Raw genomic sequence first — 20,498 nt, forward strand, 5'->3', positions numbered from 1 at the left:
GGTCCCAATTTTTCCGTTGGTTCCACATTCTTTACAGGGTGCCTAGGGAAGGGGTTCGCACAAATAATTGGATCTCTGACCCATTTCCATTGTACAAATTTTGGCAGGGAATCTCTGGCGGTTTGGGGGTTGCGAATTGGGAGGCTGAAGGAAAAGTTGTCCCTCTATGCTGATGATACCGTGTTGTACCTAAATGATGCGAGACCTTCACTTATGGCTGCCCTAGAGATGGTCAACACTTTTGGCACATTTTAGGGCATTCAAAGGAATTAGTTCAAATCTGTCCTTTTTCCTTTGGATTATCAGATGCCTGCCCTTGCCAGCCCCTCTCCCTTGTGATGGGTGACTGAATTTAGATATTTAGGGGTGCAGGTAACTAGAGATCTATCTCAATATTATGCACGCAATCTCCTCTACTTCCTTTCTCTCCTTAAGGAAAAGTGCTCAACGTGGTCCGGTCTGCCGTTAAACCTCTTGGGGCGTATTATTGTCCTTAAAATTATGCCTTTGTCTAAATTCAATGGTGCCCTTTCCCGGTTGGCCAAATCTAAACTTCACCTTCCTGATCAGTTGGGGGGACTGACCCTACCCAACTTCCAACATATTACTGGGCGCCCATGTTGATAACTACGTATTGGTGGTTCGAGGGCTTGTGCTCTAATGCTGCAGTATATGTGGACGCTGCCTGTTTGGATTCCCTGTCAGACCTGAAAAATTTGGTATATAGGAAGGCAGAGGCGTATGCTGAGGTACAGAGTCTGACCAGGGCGACATTTAGGGTTTGGACAGCTGCTTGGTGTCAGTTTCTGCGGGATACTCACTGGTCCCCTATCTTGCCTCTTTGGGGTAACCCCAGGTTAACTAATTTTCGGTCATTTCCTGACCCCCAAGTTTGGGCGCTCCATAGCATAAAAACACTACAAGATATTATGCCTGTGGTGCATGTTGTTAAACTTTCCTCAGCTCTATCGGGCTCTCTCAGGCGTTCTGCCTGCCAGGTTGAATGTTTTTCTGAAATAGTCAATTGCGTTACGCTGCCAGAGCTCAAGATCCCACTCAGCCTCTCCTCCAGTTGAATCCTTTTAAGGAACTGCTATCCCAAGAGTCTCTTGAGAAGCGACTGTCCGCATTATATGGGACCCTGCTCATTACTGACTCCCCTAAAATTGAGACATTGTGGGATCAATGGAAAAAGGATATTCCCTCCTTAAAGGACTCAAAGGACCGTCTTGAGCAATGCCCCAAGTTGGTAATTTCCTCCAGAGAAAAATTGATGAAAACCAAATATTTTTACATTGAGTATATTATACCTGGGTGAGATTACAAAAAATATACCCAGACACTGTACTTCTCCACTGTACTTCACTGTACTTGCTGTAAGACTCAGTTGGGTACTTATTTTTACATGTTCTGGGAGTGCTCCAGGATTCACGCCCTTTGTTCTGACATTTTTGAGCTTATTAACCTTAGGCTTGTTGAGCCCCATGTCTCCGGAGCTGGCCCTGCTAGGAATCACTGATGATGCTCAAAGGTCTCATCATAGTAAACTACTGATCTCTTACTTATTTTTCTATGCTAAGAAGGAGATTTTCTGTAAATGGTCCGCCCCTACCCTCCCCGCTGTATCATTCTGGGAAGCCATGGTGCTGCTGGATGTTGTCTGGATTTTGTATGCTTGTACCTTATGTCATGTACGTACTTACGTTATGCAATTTCAATGGTTTTCGTTTTCATGTATGCTGTACTATTATGTCCTTTAATAAAGCACTCCTGATTGTTAAAAAAAAAAAAGAATTCCGAAACGAATTAACGAAACAAAATTAATAACATAACAAATTTATCCGAGACCAAACAAGTTTTTCTATTCTGTACTAGTTTAGCGGTGATAACACATCTTTGCTCACCTTCTGCTGCCACTGCAGGAAGAAGATGACGTTCTGGTGACAGGATTAGACAGGGTATTAGACTGCAGGGAAAATATTATGTATTTAAAAAAAAAACACCTGGGGAGGGCTTAAGGCTCCATGTACACGGGACGCTGGAAATGGCCGTTTAGGAGCAGTTGGGCGTTTTTTTTAGAAGCCCCTGAACCCATCTACATTTTATCTTATCTGTCCATGTACACCAGGTCGTTTGCGGGCAGTTGCGTTCAGGGACTGTTTTTAGAACGCAATTATTTGCGTTCGAACGTGTGTTTCCCGGCGTTTCAAATGCAAAAACGCGACCGAACGCGTCCGAACGCGATGACCCACGTTTGGCGTTCGCGTTTTTCCATTTTAAAGGGGAATAATTTTTTTGACCTCTAGGAACGGTTCTAAACGCAAACGCCCACAAACGCCCGCTAAACGCGGGTACAAACGCGACCGAACGGACGTTTCAAACGTCCTAAAAATTCCAGCATTCAAAGGGACTTTTAACAACGTCCCGTGTACATGGACCCTTAGAGGATGGGGAGAGGCATGAGGTGTTGGTGGTTCTGCTTAAACCTACTGGCCTGTATTTGTCAGCCTCTTCCTTACTACCCTTCTTGTGAACAGGTACAAGACTAGCTATTCCCTAGTCATGGGGAACTTCTACTGGTAGAAGAGATTGATTAAAAAGACCAGATAATGGTCCAACAACTATACCTGGAAACACTCTTAGAACTCTGGGATAAATAACATAAAGACTCATTATTTTATTAAGCACTAAGCAAGCCAGTTCATCTGCTACCTCTGCCAATAGAATCCAAATAACTAACCTGATAGAATCAATATGATTCTCCAACTTGTTTTAGTTGGTGTCTAGAACTGTACTTCTGGGAAGACTGAACACAAATAATTGCTAAAATGGTTTGCTACATCCAGGTCTTCCTCAAAAGTGTATATTTGCATAGTATATTTTCTTTCAGTGATATACCTTAAAAACATTTTGTCTCGTGTCTTAACTGATTTTCCATATGCTTTTTTTTCTATGCTTTAGCAGCACTGATAATATGTTTGGCCTCCTTTTGTCAGTTTTTATACCCTTCTATATCAGCTATACTGTACTGTAACTATAATTATAGTCACAAACCACCAAGAATACTTGGCCGGCATGGACTTTGGATATCCAGTTCCTGTAAAGGCTTGTCACAAAAAAAATGTTCATATGTTGATTGTATGACAAATCTTCAACATGAACTGTATCTACCTCACCCCTTAATCCCCTTGGCAGATTTACCATCTTCATATAAAGCTTTAACATGAGCACTAGGTGCCTGGTGTCTTAGTGTAGGACATACATGATCATGTTGATGATAGAACAAGCTAAATTACACTAGATGTTTACAGATAGATTTAACCTAACCCCTTTATGGCTGCGTAAAACATGTATTTGTGGCATTGAGGTGGGTGGTTCTTCGTGACCAACTGCCTCATATATGTGTTACTGTTTTGTTTTTGTGCTCCATCAGTGCCCAGCTCATGGGGAAGACCCAATGATGAAGAACCAGTAGGGCAGACTCCCAATTATATCATGACTGTGCAGCCAATCAAAGTGAACAAATAAATGGGTGCCCCTCCTAATGGCATGTGGTTTCATAGCCCACTTAAAGGGCTGGCTCCCATCGGCAGCAACAGGTTAATGTAGAACTGTTCTTATATGGGGCCCCTTGTCCCTTTGTTACCCCCACCGCCATCCTCTCCCAATTTCTCTATTGGGCAGACACAGATGATATAACTCTTGCATGTTTGCTCATGACTTAATTTATGTCTGAACCAGTTCTTACTTCCGGTACCTTATGTATGCAAGGGCTGTAAACTGCAACTGCATATGCTTGGAAGTCAGTGGACAGTTAAAAAAATTGTTAGCATTAGGACTTTTTATAATAGTAGAGTCATAGATAGTCCCTTCTGCCATATAAAACAATCTGCTAGCATTTTTGACAAATTTAACTTTAGCTCTGCTTTAAGTATTCTCTGTACCCTGAAGTACCTTATTACACTTTTCCAACTGTCTATCAGCTAATCATACTCTAATTCACACCGAGTTATTCATTCTTTCTCTCGAAGTGTGAAAGAGTAATTGGGGTTTCCCTGATTGATTCACAAAAAATAATGAAGCTAACCTACGTTTTCTCAAGCACAAAACTGTAAGAACTAAATCTGAGAGGTAAAGTAAATGCAATTTTTTTTTTTTTGCCTGTGCCAATCCTTGTGCCTAATCAGTGTGGCTTACCTTTTACATTATTGCTCTGCAGCCAGCCTTCCTAATATTAACAGAAATTACATATTGGTTCTGAATACAAGTATTCTTTGTACTTATTGAACTGATATAACACCACAATTTCAATTATAGAATATTTAACAGACTAACTGTCAGGGTTTACATTCTGGGATTGAATATTCAGATTCTTCCCTCAATTCCTTCACTGGTTCTGGTATACAGTAAACCCCCCTCCATTGCGGGGGTTACGTTCCGGACCCAGCCGCGAAAAGTGAAAATCCGCGAAATAGAAAGACTCTATTAAAATGCATTGTAGGCATGTTTTTTTTTTCTGTCACTGTACGTGTAAAAGCATTTTAAGGTCTTTAAACTCACTTTTAAAACAATAGAAACTCATTTAAACACATAAAAGATACTGAGAGACATAGCAAGAGCTATGGAAAACACAAAAATATTTCATTTTTAATGATTTATATAGTAAAATAACATTACAAAAAAACCGCAATATACCGGGACCACAAAAACTGAACCGCGATGGAGCGGGGGTTTACTGTAATTGGAGAATACCATGGATGACTGGAAGTAGCCAAAGAAGGCAGACCCTCCAGATCTTTGTCAGAATTGGCTGTATACACAAGACTAAATCAGAAAGGAAGACAGTTGATGGCTGATTAAGTGATGAACCAAGACAACGTTAGTGAGGCCAAACAATGACCATGTATAAGGCAGGATTTGATCAGCATCTAACTGAATTAATTAGCACTTCAGAATATTAAGATTTGCCTTTATAACGCTCAAGAGGATTTATAGAATAATTACATACAATTAAGAAGACTATAGAGCATCTGTGCTATTAGCAATGGAAAAGGGAGAGGAAATCATCCCTTACACTCTATGGGTATGTGAACAGCAGGAAGTAAACTGCGCCATCTTCTTTTACTTGCCTTTATTTGCCCTTATGTCTTTATGGCTTGTTAGCATTATTATTGTATCCTTTGCACTTTCTTTCCTGTCTTAAACTACAGCATGTTGCAGTTTTGATCCAGATGATCCTGTTTTCCTCATTGAAGTATTTGGAAATGCATGAAAAATGCAATGTCCGTTTTCATTCAGTCTTAATTTTATATTTGAACCTTTTTTCTCTAGTTATGGTCAAAGATTTGTTTGATCTGGTTCATACCACGTCCCGAGATGTCAGTTTTTTTGCTTGTGTTCTGCAAGGGCACAAAGAAAAACAATTGTTCTCTATGTGCCCTGTTCACATTACAATACTGGTATCACGTGCAGACTTTCTCTGCTTAGGAATCTGCAACGTGGGATATCAACACTGTGGTGAACAGGGCACATAACTGATGTGCATGAAAACTGATGTCAACGTGCATAAAAAGTCACTGTAACGTACATGACAACTCAGAGGCGTAACTAGAACCTTCAGGGCCCCGGTGCAAGAAACCATGAAGGGCCCCCCGGACCCCTGGCTGGGGCCCTTCCCTTCAAGCCTGGGAGCTCTTCCCACTGATCCTGGGGCCCTTTATTACAGTCCCGCAGTGGGACCCTTTCAAGAGTTCTGCAGTGGGCCCCCTTCCTGCCATCTTGGGGCCTCCCCACGGTGGTGCAATGCCAGGGCCCGGTTGCAAGTGTGACCTTTGCGTTCCTGGAAGTTCACCCACTAGTGTCAGTAGTTTTTATTTTTTGGTATTTTAATTGTATTATTTTTTATCATTTTATTATTATTTTCTTCTTACAATGTCATTGACTATGACTCAGGAAGGAGCTGGTAAATTACATATTTACCGACCCCTTCCTGGTTCTCTATTGTGACACATCCTCTGCAGCAGCCGGCAGGAGAGGGGAGGGAGCACAGTGGGGAGAAGGGGAGGGCAGCACAGTAGGGAGGAGGGGAGGGCAGCACAGTAGGGGGGGGCAGGGGAGCACACAGGGGCCCAGAGATGGCAGAACACAAGTGAACTGGATCGGAGGAGTGGTGAGGGCAGCGCACAGAGGAACCAATCTCCTCCATTTCCTCCTGCAGCTACAGGAGGAAAAAGGAGGACAGTGATTTCTCTACACGCTGCCCCGCTGCCCCTCCTACCTAGGTGTACAGGGGAGCCACACAGGCCCCCTGGAGCATGGGGCCCGGTTGCAATTGCAACCCCTATAGTTACGCCCCTGTGACAGCTGATGAAAACTCATGTCTCTGCAAGTGAAATATGCATGGTTTTCCCGTCAGTTTTTATGCAGGTATGGTGTAAACAAGCCCTAAAAGATATTACTTACTTTCATGTGATGTGTCCCCTGTGCTGATATGTCCTTGTTTAGCCAAAGTGGTCCCCCTCCAATACCTTACCCACCCCCACTGCTGTAACCTTTTAATGCAACAGGGGTAACCATTTCCCGCTCAAGGACGTCATGTGACATCCTGGATTTTGAGTGGGGATACCTGAATGATGCCTGCAGCTACGGGCATCATTCAGATATCTTTTTTTTCTGCCAGAGATTCCCTGCACAGTAAAAACAAATCAAAATTGTTCAGTTGCCTAATTGTTTTTACAGGCAGTAAAAAGTGATGTCCCTCCCTCCCACCGCCTTCCGGTGCTTCTACCAGAGAGCCAGGGAATGACTTGGCCAACAGCGGGCATCTACCAAAGATCTGACTAAGGACCAGATGATCCCTGATCATTTCTATGACCTTCGGAGCCTGGGCGCGACGTTCCGGCGTCCCAACCGGCCTTGGCAGATGTACACACTGCCGTTTTTTTTACCTTGAGAGCCTGATGTCACTTTTTTTTTTAATCTCAGGCTTTCCAGCCTAGAGGAGAGATGTCTTCTAGACCTCATATCTCTCTGTAAAGAGGACCTGTCATTCCCTATTCCTATTACAAGGGATGTAAGGGAAAGTGTAAAAATAAAAGTACAATAAACAATAAATAAAAAGATAAAAAAAAAGTGCCCCCATCCTGCTTGTTCGCATGCAGAAGCAAATGCATACATACGTGGCGCCTACATATGTAAATGGCGTTCAAACCGCTAATGCGAGGTATTGCTGTGAGCGTTAGAGCAAGAGCAATAATTCTAGTCCAAGATCTCCTCTATAACTCCGCCTCTATATCTCTAAACAGGTAACCTGTAAAATTTTTAAAAGCAGTGCCTAAGGAGATTTTTAAGTACCGAAGTTTCCACATGTGTGCCCAATTTTAAAGTGTGACATGTTTTATTTACTCGAGGCAACATCATCTTTCACATTATACAAAAAAAATCGGGTTTAGGGTTTTTTTTTTTTTTAATTAATGAAACTGTTTTTTTTCCCCAAATAGAGCGTTTCGAAAATACCGCGTGACATAAAAAGTTGCAACGACCACCATTTTATTCTCTAGAGTCTCTGCTAAAAATGTATAATGTTTGGGGGTTCTGAGTAATTTTCTAGCAAATGATTTTTACATATAGGAGAGGAGTGCCAGAATTGGCTTGGACTGGAAGTGGTTAAAAGTGGCCCAACTTTGCCTACCCTTTATGTCCAGCTCTTCCTAATATAGAAGATGCTTTTTTGAATGAAACGTGATCCATAAACGGAGGAAGGCAGATGATTGAAAAGCCCGCCCCCTCCATGTGTAGGTCATGTTTCTTCCATAGAAGCTGTAGTATTGCTTCTATAAACAGAGGAGCTGGACAGAAGGCGTGGGCATAGTCTGGCATTCCTAATGAGTGCCTGTGACAGCTCCCTTAGTTCTATTAACCAGCGTTGCACAGGAAGATTATGGTGGCAGGGGTGGGGGGCATTGGAGAAGGAAGATTTTTTTTTTTTTACGAGGACACATCACCACAAGGTACACACCTCACTGAAGGTTCACTTTTTTCCCCCAAACTTTAAAAGAAGGATTCAACCCATAAAAGAATAAAATAGCAAAAAAAAAAAAAAAAAAAAAGCTTCTTCAAGCTTCACAATAACGTTGCCTTTTGTAAAAGAATAAAAACATTACAGTGCACACACCTTAACGTGACATCTTTAAAGCAACAGCATTAAAGTTGATGACACCAGGGTCCCTCTCTGCATCATTGTATGGGGCTGCACAGCTGTGTGGCGAAGCCTTCTCAGGGGGCCATATCACCCTACACTCACAGTATGTCCTCATTCATCTGAGTTGAATGACACCCAGGGAGGGACCAGCTAGGACTAAACTAACTAGCACTAAACAGGAGAAGAGGACAGAGCGGGATACCAAAATCATGATAGTAAACAAGTTGCAGTGGTCTCAAACCATTACTAGATGTGAGCATACTACATAAAAATAGTAATTTCATGCCGTTTACACAACAGAGAAAAAATTACATAAAACTGAGGTAGAACGTAAACAAAAAAACATTATGGCTTCGTTCATACTAGTGAGATTTCAGATGTGACTCGAGTCCCACAGAATTGCATGACAATGGAAATCCCATTATTTTCAATAGTGCCCATTCACATCAATGCAACTTAGCATGGAGTGATTTTGGAAAAGGTTCCTGTACTGCTTTGGTGTTATTATTTTATTTATTTTCAAGTTCTTATATAGCACTGTTAATGTACGCAGAATTTTGCATATACATTGCACATTCACATCAGTCCCTGCCCTCAAGGAGCTTGCAACCTAATGTCCCTAACTCACATTCATAGTAGGGACAATTTTATACAGGATCCAATTAACCTACCAGCATGTCTTTGGAGTGTGGGAGGAAACCCACGCAGCCACAGGGAGAACATGCAAACTCCAGGCAGGTAGTGTCGTGGTTGGGATTCGAACCAGCGACCCTCTTGTTACTAGGTGAAAGTGCTAACCACTACACCACTGTGCCACCCACATTCTAGCACATTTTTTTCCAATAGAATATGCAAAGCACTTTAAAGTAGCATCCAAGTTGCATCAAATAATGGGACTGAAAGTTGGATCACATGGGATACTTGTTATATTTGTTTCACAGAGCTTTGTGGGGGTTTTTTAAACACTTTAAACACTGTAATCGGAGGTAGCTTAGGAATGACAGCCAGCCGGTTTAGTAAAAATATGGGAAACAGATACTTTCTACAGCCAAAACAAATAAATAGTCCAAAATCCTGGTACATCAAACTCTACAGCAGGCTCACCGCCAATCCTATGGTCCAGCACTCAGGCTATGGCTTCTTCGTGGCAAGGGTGCCGTACAGGCTACAAGGGGGGTCAGCAACCAGTGTCTAAGCATATCCAAAAGCTCACGCTTACTCACAGCTTGTAAGCCTCTCTCTCCACTCTACTTCCTTGACACAGGTGCTGATTCCCCTCTGCTGCAATTCAAACCTCTCCTGCCTGAAGCTTAGCCTCTTTTGGACCAGTGTCCTGGTAGTCAGGATATGGATGTTCTATCCACCCAAATCTCTTTAAATCTTTGAAATTCCAAGTCCCTAATATGGACTATCAAACCAGAGAGTACTGAAAATCAGTCCTCTCTCAAGCCAAACAACCCCAGAACACCTCACTCTGCACCCCAGAACACCTCACTGTGTCCTGCACAACACTTTAAGGGCTCATGCATACAGGAGATTTGGGAAGAAAAAAAAGCTTGACGCTCCAAAATGATTGGCAGTCTGCAATGATCAAGGCTAGCACATGCCTGTGGCAATCCCCATCGGTCTGTGAGTCACAGAATCATCATTAAAACAAAATCACCTCTTTATTGACAGCTCAAGTCCCATCATAATATAGACACATATTCATACAGTTGGTATAGAAATGAATCACCCTCTTTAAAATAATCACATTCTGTTGCTTTTCAGTCTGAAATGAAGACAGGCACAGTTTTTGTTTTATCCAGAAGAAAAAAAAATTCAAAAACTGAATCACTGAGATAGAAAAAGAATCAACCCCCCCCCCTTCTAAAAATGACTTGTAAACTCAACAGGTGTAGCTAATCACCTTCTCAATGGTACACAAAGCCACTTGATTTTAAACTGTGATCAGCTGTGGTCATTTTGATTAGCTCAGCATTAGAAAGGGCTTTCTTGGAGCATTTCAGTCCCTGGTAGTGCAACTGAAGCAAACAATCAACTATGGGTGGCAAGGCACTGTCAAAAGTTATCCAGGATAAAGCTGTGGACAGGCATAAGTCAGGTGATGGATACAAAAAATCTCAAAGACTTATCAATGCTTAGCAGCACAGTGCAGTCTATAAATAAAAAAGTAGAAGGTAATTGGTAAAACACAGATCCTCCCCGGATCAGGACATTGCTCCAAACTGGATGAAAGGGCCAGGAGGAAAATGGTCAGAGAGGCTACCAAGAGGCCTACAGCAACTCTGAAGCAGTTGCAGGAATTTTAACAAAGAGTGGTCATTGCGTGCATGTGACAACAATCTCACAAATTCGGCTTGTCTGGGAGGGTTGCAAGAAAAAAGCCACTCTTCAAAAATGGACACATGCAGTCACGACTGAACTTTGCCAAAATGCACCTTGAAGATTCTGAGGCCACATGGAAAAAGGTGTTCTGGTCAAATGAGACTAAAATTTGATTATTTGGCCTCAACACCAAACAAGATACACCTCACCATCCAAATAACACCATTCCCCCCAGTAAAGAATGGAGGTGGTAATATTCTGTTATGTGGGTGTTTCTCTGCAGCAGGGACTGGAGCACTTGTCAGGATAGAAGGAAAATTCAATGGGGCAAAATACTGTGAAATTCTTCAGGAAAATCTGCTGCACGACAATGACCCAAAGCACACAGCAAAAATCAGAAAGTAGCTGAAGGAGAAAAAGATGAATATTCTTAAATGGCCTAGTCAGAGCCCAGAGTTACACTCTATTGAAAATCAGTGGAATGACTTGAAGACTGCAGTCCACAAACGGTCACTATGAAATTTACCTGAACTTGAGCAGATGGGCAAATATTGCAAAGCCTAGATGTACAAAGTTAGCAGAGACATATTCCAACTGACTAAAGGCAATAGTTAAAGCAAAAGGTGGTTCAACAAAATGCTGACACAAGGGGGTGATCCTATTTCCAACTCAGTGATTCTGTTTTTGATTTTTTTTCTGACATGTTGGTATTATATCTTTCACTTGGATGTTAAAAGTTGCACTGAATAAATACAGCTGGATAAAACAAAAAAGTGTCTGTCTTCATTTCAGGCTGCAAAGCAACAAAATGTGATTAATTTAAAGGGGGGTGATTCTTTTCTATACTCACTGTATATATTGGGTGAGATTAAATAAAACTGGAGTGTGCAAAATCTGATGCAGCACTTCACAGAAACCAATCAGGTCCCAGGTTTTACTGTCAAAGCTCATTTTGAACAAGCTGAAATTAGAAGCTGATTGGCTACCATGCACAGCTGCACCAGATTATGAGTGCTCCAGTTTTAGTAAATCTCCAGTATTGTGTTAGATTATAGTCACCTTTGAACTCGAGCGCAGCAGTGAGCAGTAGCAATGTTTAATCTACCAAGTCCCAGGAACTACACTGCCAAAGCACATTTATGGCAGTGAACCTAGCCCTAGACTGACTGGTTATGCACTATCCCACAGAAAAAGAGGACGGGAGCAGAGGGGGCAGGTGAAACAAAGGGGGCTTACAGAATAATTATTATGGAAGGGACAGTCCTTTGAGATTTTCTTCTGCTGGTATCATGGGTGCCCTTTAAGAGCGTCAGTGCACATAACTACAGGCCCCGTTAATCTGCATGCAGTATAGGTATGGCATAGTCTCGGCACAGATGCAGCATGTGGTTCAGATGCAGTAAAGATTCAGTATAATGCGATATTGAGTTGGTATAGGTGCAGTCTAGGTTTGGAATAAGTGCAGTCCAAAGTGCAGTATGGGTGTGGTATGGATTGGGTATGCTTGGTGTCCTGCTCTCAGTGGTTCAGTCCCTGCTAGTAGTCTAGTAGTATCAGCAATGGGCGAAAAAAACCCTCACCAGTCCCTAGGATGCTAATCTGACCTCTCACTGTAGAAAGGGGGGCCCCCCTCGGTCTTTCCCTAAAAAGCCTCCAGTGATCATCTGGGGAAAGCAGAGGGTGAGTGGATGCTTCAGGCTCCCTGCGGCAATAGTGCAGGTGCTGTGATGTAGGCAGTGCTGTGCTGCCCCCAGGTGTCTTCATACCCAGTATCAGATTTGGATCTTCTCTGGTGTGGTCTCCCTCTGGCATCCAAATATGTAGACAGAGGTACGCTCTCTCTAACTCCCTTGGTGCTAAGAAGAGGAACTTTCCTGGACAGTTTAATAAAAATCTTCTCTCCACCCCTCCTACTGCACAGTGCATATTGGCATCTGTTGTTTAGCCCAGGGCTTAGAGAATAGGTGCAGGAACTCCCCCCTTCTGAGTCACTTCTTGTCTCCGCCCTTATCCTCCTCTGAGCACCGTTCCTTGGTTCCACACCCTACCCTCCTCCCAGTAGTGCCCCTTTTAGAGAATACAGAGCCAAGTATCATTTTGTGGTGCAACATTTGTATGGAATTTGTTATTGATAACAAGCAAAGTAGCAAAATAGATCACCACAGCCAGCAACAATAGACCCCCAGCCAGCAACAATAGATTAGACCGGCAACAATGGACCCCCACAACAAAATACCACTCTAGCAGCAGCAAAAGATCTCCCGACAGCCAGCATTAATAGACTTTCCAGCAGCTAGCATCAATAGACCCCCCCCCTCCCCTCAACAGTAGATCTCTTCCAGCAACAATTGACCCCCAAGAAACAATAGATCCCCCACCAGCAACAATAGACCACCTCGAAAAAACAGACCCCCTCCAGCAACAATAGATCCCCCAGCAGCCAGCATTAATAGACTCTCCAGCCCTACCCTCTACCCCTTACCATTACATGCATTCAGTGCTGGAGGTGCCAGGAACTGCGTTTCCCCACGTTCCCACTGAAAAAAAACCCTGGTCTAGCCATTATATGGCTGTGGTCTCAAACTACAACTCCCAGCATTCTCAGATCTCTGCATAGAAGTCTATGAGCTTTCTTGGGGCTAGCTTCCCCCTGGTGGCCTGACGAGGATGGTGCAGCACAGCATTAATGTTACAATAGAGGGAGAGAGGCAAATAAAAAGCAATGTCTCCTTCGCCAAGTTGTTGTAGCCCAGCACCTGGCTACACATGTAGTTTGTAGACCAAGAAACTGTCCCGAAAGCATGTGCAGGCAAGACATGTAGTCAGAACACTGACAACAGCCAAGTGCCATGGATGTGCTGTCCTGCATTCATCGTGCTGGTGCTAGGCTGGTGCTGGTGCTAGGCAAGTGCTGGGATCCAGAGACAGATGATCTCTTTCAAAGCATTCATCATATTTCTAGCTGCAGTGTTGGGTGGTGGGGTTCTGGGGGGGGGGGGTCCCTTTCCACATTGAAGCTAGTGAAAAGAGGAAAAAGTATTACATTTTCTTTGTCGCACTGGGAACTGAATGTGTAAAACAAATTGTGATAATACTTCTTTAAGCAGATCAATTACCATGAGGGAGTCCCTGACAAATGAGGACATCTTTTTAACAAAGGTTTGAAAAAAAATTGTCCACAACGGCAGACAATATGGGTAAGCAAAGTTAGTTAATACATACATGGTTTCCAAGAAAAGAAACATCTTATTACATCTATTTTTAGCTAATGGTTACTTTTCAGGTTTCAGTGATGTTCGAAAATGTCCCACAGTGTCTTATCCAGCGTTGACAGGTCAGAACTTCAAACTCAATTTGAGCAATGAGGAAGATCCAACCCAAATGGAGTTTGTGAATCCATATCAAATATTGTATATGTCTAGGTATTTGAGAAACTTCAGACAGTACCTAGGCAGCTTAAGCTAGTTTACCATCAAGGTAACTCTGGCAGGTAAGTAAGACCCTGCAGATCTAAGGAACCAGAATCTGCAGGATCTGCTGTGAAATCTAGTGCCTAGCATAGGGCAAATATACTGATATAGCTTCTTGAAATGGTCTGAAAGAACAGAAAGTTATAAAATCAAGATGTGCATCCACAGTTCTGTTCTGACCTGTGTTATTAATTTTAGATCAGTTTGAACAAAACTGTTGAAGTCGGTGATCACGCTCATATCCACGTCACCCATCTTTATACAAATTTTCCATTCATTCGGGCTCTCTGCATGTTGTAATTACGTGACTCTTTATGATCTTCTTTATGACAGTCAAGGGTATAGCAATTTGAACAGCAAGTGTGAGAGAGAGAGAGGGGGGACTTACAAATATTAGTAAGTGGGTCTTTTTAACAGTTTTGTTGGCTTCAGTCAAAAAAGAAGAAAATTCCAGCATTGTTATGGCGTTGCCATGGGGATATGGTAATGTCACAGCAGTGCCTTCTTTTTCATAGTACAGCCTGGCTGCCCATACTATCAAGCACTGCTGTGGCAGTAAGTTCAGAATACCTTGTGAAAAGCCTCAAAGGGATAAATTTGTGAGTGTCAGCATACCGGCAGCCTAAGGGCTGCTAGATAAATATGGCTGCAGTTAGAAATGCTACTAATGGAACTTTTAAACAAAAGAGGGAAGCTGTGGAATTTCATATGGATTTATTTGAGCTTATAAAGCAAACCTGTGCTTTGTCCATGCAGGACAAACAGATTTGCTTTAATGTTTCCTTCCCAGCAGCACATACTCAACTATGCTTTGCTCTGTTTGGCTGCCAATAACAAAGAATACACCCAGTACTTCTGAGTATGGAGCAGCATGTGCCTCTCTCCATATGACAGCACTGGACCAAATACCAACACTTTCACATGGGGAGAATCCATAGCCTTGACTTGAGAAACTCATACAGTGCAGGGATCATTAGCACCTGGGGCACAGAGCGCAGGGAATCGGGAGTACGAAACACAAAAAACACAGGGCTCATGAGATCACAAGGTGCAGAATGAAAGGGTTAGAGTACGTAAAATACAGCTTGCAGGGGCCAGGCATGCTTGATGATCAGAGCACAGGGATTAGGAGTGCATAACATACAGAGCACAAGGGTCAGGAGTAAGTAACATAAAGCGTGCAGGGTTAGGAGTGTATAAAGCACAGAGCACAGAGGATGGAAGTGCATAATGCACAGAGCGTTAGTTCAAGAGTGCAAAACACACAAAGCGTAGGGTTCAGGAATGTTCAGGAATGTTCAGGAATGTTCAGGAATGTGTTATAGAAGTCAGAATAGATTCAGAAGTACATAACATAAGTACATAACGGTATAGATTCAGAAGTACATAACATACATAGTGCAGGGGTTAGGAGTGAGTAACTCACAAAACATAGGGGGGTTAGGACTACATAAAGCACAGAGCGTAGGTTTTAGTAGTGTGTAACACAGAGTGCAGGTGTCAGGAGTGTGTACACACAGAATGCAGATGTCACACTGTGTAGTGCACAGAGCATAGGGTTCAATAATGCATAACACACAAAGCGTAGGGTTCAGGAGTCTGTAACAGCACAGAGGTCAGCAGTACATAATACAGAGTGCAGATGTCAGGAGTGCTTAAGGCACACATCACTTGGGCAAAGCAAAGATTCACTTTATAGTTCGCTATTACTTGTGATATGCTAGAATTGTTAATAGGGATGAGCTTCGAGTTCGAGTCCAACATTGGCTGTTCGCGTTCGACGAACAAATAGGCTTCTTCGTGGGAACTTCAAGTTCCTGCATTGTCATTGACTGTCTGACGTCTGAATTCCAATAAATAAATGACTGGCTGGCACGGTAATGAACTCACAGCTCTTATCATTGTAAGCCTGGTATTCTACCACCTACATCACCAAGCCTGCTTAAGCTGAATACACTCTCCCTAACTTTTATCTCATCCACTGTGTATAGGGTGAGATAGGAGTTAGTTAGTTAGTTAGTTAGTTAGTTAGTTAGTTAGTTAGTTAGTTAGTTAGTTAGGCAGGCAGGAAGGGAAAGTGTATTTAACCTAGTTGTACTTGATGGTGGCATAGATGGTAGAATACCAAAGCTGCAAATGTGATGGTTGTAAAATCAAATCCCTTGGCCAGCGGGTGATTTATAAGTGGAATTTTATAATTAATAATACATTGCTAGCAGGGAGAGAGATTTTTGCTTTTTAATTTGTTGAGATCAAAGTTATTTATACAGTATATATATATATATATATATATATATATATATATATATACATAATATATACATATAGGCACTTCAGTTTACTTCAGTTTATATCAGTTTATGTCAGTATTGCAGAAAAAAACGGCATAGGGTCCCCCCCCAGTCCATACCAGGCCCCTCGGGTCTGGTATGGATTTTAAGGGGAACCCCGCGCCAAAATTAAAAAATAAAAATGGCTTGGGGTTCCCCCTAAAATCCATACCGGACCCTTATCCGAGCACAAAGCCTGGCTGGCCAGGATGGGGTTGGGGGTGAGCCCACTCCTCCAGAACCATACCAGGCCACATGCCCTCAACATGGGGGGTGCACCCCAAAGCACCTTGCCCCCATGTTAATAGGGACAGGGGTCTCTTCCCCACAACCCTGGGCTTTGGTTGTGGGGGTCTGCGGGGAGCCTTATCGGAACCCCAAGATCCCGCCCCCCGCATGTGAATGGATATCGGGTACCCCTACCCATTCACCAAAAAAGTGTACAAAAAAATAATGACAAAAGCCAGTTTTGTAAAAGTCTTTTATTAAAAAATTTAAAAATACTGTACCCCAATGATCAGTCGCCTGGCCGCCGGAAAAATATAAAAAAAAAAAAAAAGAAGAAGAAGCTCATGCTTCTCCAGACACTTTCCAAGGGATGGGCTGTTTTGATTTTGACAGCTCTTATATAGTGACCTGACGTCACAAGCCGTCCTAGAATGCACTGCTCAAGTTCAGTGAATAAATTACTGACGTCAGTAATTTATTCACTGCACCTAAAGCAAAGGATTATTTGGCGACGTCAGAGCCCTATAAAAGAGCTGTCAAACTCAGATAGAAGCTAGTTAGCCAGAGAGAGTCCAACCTTTGTCAGCTAGCTTGTTGGCTTAGCTGGTAGAATAATGGACTTGCGAACGAAAGGCAGTGAGTTTGAATCTCCAGGCCAGTGGGTGATTAATGTTAATTTTAATTAAAACCTATTAATTGCCCCACCCCTTCTGAAGTGACGTCAGTAATTTATTCACTGCACCTGAGCAATGGATTATGGGGCGCTGGTGATGTCAGAGCCTTATAAAAGAGCTGTCAATCTCAGATAGAGAATTGTTAGGCAGAGAGAGTCTGAGGTTACTCAACTGCCTCGGTAGCAAAGCTGTTAGAATACCTGGCTGGCAAGTGAGAGGCTGTGTTCGAATCCTTGGCCCAGCGGGTGATTAATAGTCACTTGCATTTAAAATGAGGACTTCATGCTCGTGTTCATATGTTCAGTAGAACATTTACCCTATTTGAGATGTTCTGGTGCGAACCGAACAGGGGGGTGTTTGGCTCATCACTAATTGTCAAGGTACGTAATTTTTATACAAGCCACTTTGTCATTTAGAGTCATGAAAATGACCCCTTTCCTCCAGCCTGCCCCCTGCATTGTATTTGATCATGTAAAATTCACATTTTTCATTGCTGATCAGTAAAATAAGATTATGGAATATAGGTTTTCCCAGAATCGTCATTTTTTTGCAGAAGGAATGTAGTAAAAGTCTTTAAAAAGTGTTTACTATTATTTGATTTATTAGGTTTATGGTGCTAGAAATGTAATTCCTAACTTTAAAAAAGAATACTGGAGCTGCAATGTTTCACACTGGGATAAAGTACCGATTCATAGTAAATGTAGATTGCAACACTGGTACCAATTCTGAATTCAGTCATAGTCTATGCCAGGGGAGGACTGGGCAGGGAGGCATTTTCCCAGTTGACCAGTGTTGATAATATTTGTTGGGTTGGTGGAGATACGTATGCCCAGAGCTGCAAGGAATGCCGATGGTGGAAGATGTGGGAAGGAGTTTCCTTTAGTAACACACACCATTACCATGCCCACTAATCACTGCAGCACTTTGGCACATATTGCATGCTTAACCTTTTATCAGTCTACCATGGAAGGGCCAGTTGGCTGTATTTGCCCCCCCCCCCCCCCCAGTCCATGCTCAGCATCTACAGGCAGCAGAAGTTGGTAGGCTTCTACAATATTTCAGCATATGATATTTTACTCATGCACTGTAATTACATAGAAAAACAGGGGGTCCCATAACCTCTACTAGATGATAGAAAAGGGAAGGTGATGCTGGTGACATTTATACAGTTTCCAACTATGTATAGTTGATATAGGCAACACGGGTACACGTCCTTTCCTTTATTTTTATTACATAAAGCCTATTGTTTCGCCTGTATTATAAAGATATAGAACAGACAGCTACAGAATCATCATTGATCTGTATGATCATTTTATAGACTTGATGGTTTCTATAGCAACTAAAAACTCCTCTTGCTATAGCTAGTATACAGTGATCACAGCCACTACTAGCACATTATAGTATTTCCCAGATGTTAAAAGTAAGCTTCAGTCAGAGGAGTTTCAGGTATAGACAGGGAGGGCTGGGACATGCGATAATCAAATTTAATCATTTTCCAAATCAGACCAAATGAAAAGTAAATTTTTTTTTTTCATATTTGAACCTGGAAATGCATAAAAAGGATACAGCATACTGCATCATTTACACAAGCCAACTTTCTTGTGTGACCTGAAAATACACACAACCCCTTTAAAACATTGACAATCAGAGCTCCTGGAAAGTAAAACTTTACCAATGTGTCTGTAAAAAAACAAAAGCAGCAAAACTCTCAATAATGCCTCAATGATTTATGCTGACTTGAGAAAAAAGTGGACGTTACAAAAAAACCTCCAAGTGGGTCATAAAAGAAGAAAATTTTTTCATCTTAATAATTTTGGTACATTTAAGGATAAATGAGCAATAGACATCCTGGGTTATTATATGCATTGAATGTGCAGCTGCCGTTTTGTGGCCACTATAACAGCTTACAGCAGTAATCAGCACACAACGCAGATGCCCAGCTTGCAAATAGAGATGGGGAATTTAGAAAATGGTGCATCTGTTTTTCTTTCCTCTTTGTTTATGTTGATTCTCTGTCCTGAAAGTCATATTATGTTTATTTAAATTTGCACACAAAAAATGCTAAATGGTCAGTCTGAAAATTACCTGAACAGATGGAATAAAGGCTATGTTTACAGTCTATGGTTTAGATGTTTTTATAAAACAGAGGAACACGGCTATAGTGAAGGGCTAGCCAGGCAGTGTAAGTGCCCCACAGCATTTTAACACACCACGCCACGTACCAAGAACGGCAACAATAGGTCTGTGTCTGTTTTTTTATTGGTTCAATTTACATCTTTTGTTTGGTGTGATATTGTTTTTAAAAATCTTGTTTGCTGCAGTTTACCTGCTGTTTTCATACCACATATACAGTATCTCACAAAAGTGAGTACACCCCTCACATTTTTGTAAATATTTTATTATATCTTTTCATGTGACAACACTGAAGGAATGACACTTTGCTACAATGTAAAGTAGTGAGTGTACAGCTTGTATAACAGTGTACATTTTACGTTCCTCTACAATAACTCAACACACAGCCATTAATGTCTAAACCGCTGGCAACTAAAGTGAGTACACCCCTAAGTTGAAATGTCCAAATTGGGCCAAAAGTGTCAATAATTTGTGTGGCCACCATTATTTTCCAGCACTGCCTTAACCCTCTTGGGCATGGAGTTTACCAGAGCTTCACAGATTGCCACTGGAGTCCTATTCCACTCCTCCATGGGGACATCAAGGAGCTGGTGGAAGTTAGAGACCTTGCACTCCTTCCATTTGAGGATGCCCCACAGATGCTCAATAGGGTTTAGATCTGGAGACATGCTTGGCCAGTCCATCACTTTACCCTCAGCTTCTTTAGCAAGGCAGTGGTAGTCTTGGAGGTGTGTTTGGGGTCATTATCATGTTGGAATACTGCCCTGCGGTCCAGTCTCCAAAGGGAGGGAATCATGCTCTGCTTCAGTATGTCACAGTACATGTTGGCCTGGTTCCCTCAATGAACTGTAGCTCCCCAGTGCCCGCAGCACTCATGCAGCCCCAGACCATGACACTCCCACCAACATGCTTGAGTGTAGGCAAGACACACTTGTCTTTGTACACCTCACCTGGTTGCCACCACACACGGTTGACACCATCTGAACCAAATACATTTGTCTTGGCCTCATCAGACCACAGGACATGGTTCCAGTAATCCATGTCCTTAGTCTGCTTGTCTTGAGCAAACTGTTTATGGGATTTCTTGTGCATCATCTATAGAAGAGGCTTCCTTCTGGGGCGACGGTCATGCAGA

Source organism: Pelophylax lessonae (assembly GCF_965119305.1).
Source record: "Pelophylax lessonae genome assembly, chromosome: 3".
Classification (NCBI taxonomy): Eukaryota; Metazoa; Chordata; class Amphibia; order Anura; family Ranidae; genus Pelophylax; species Pelophylax lessonae.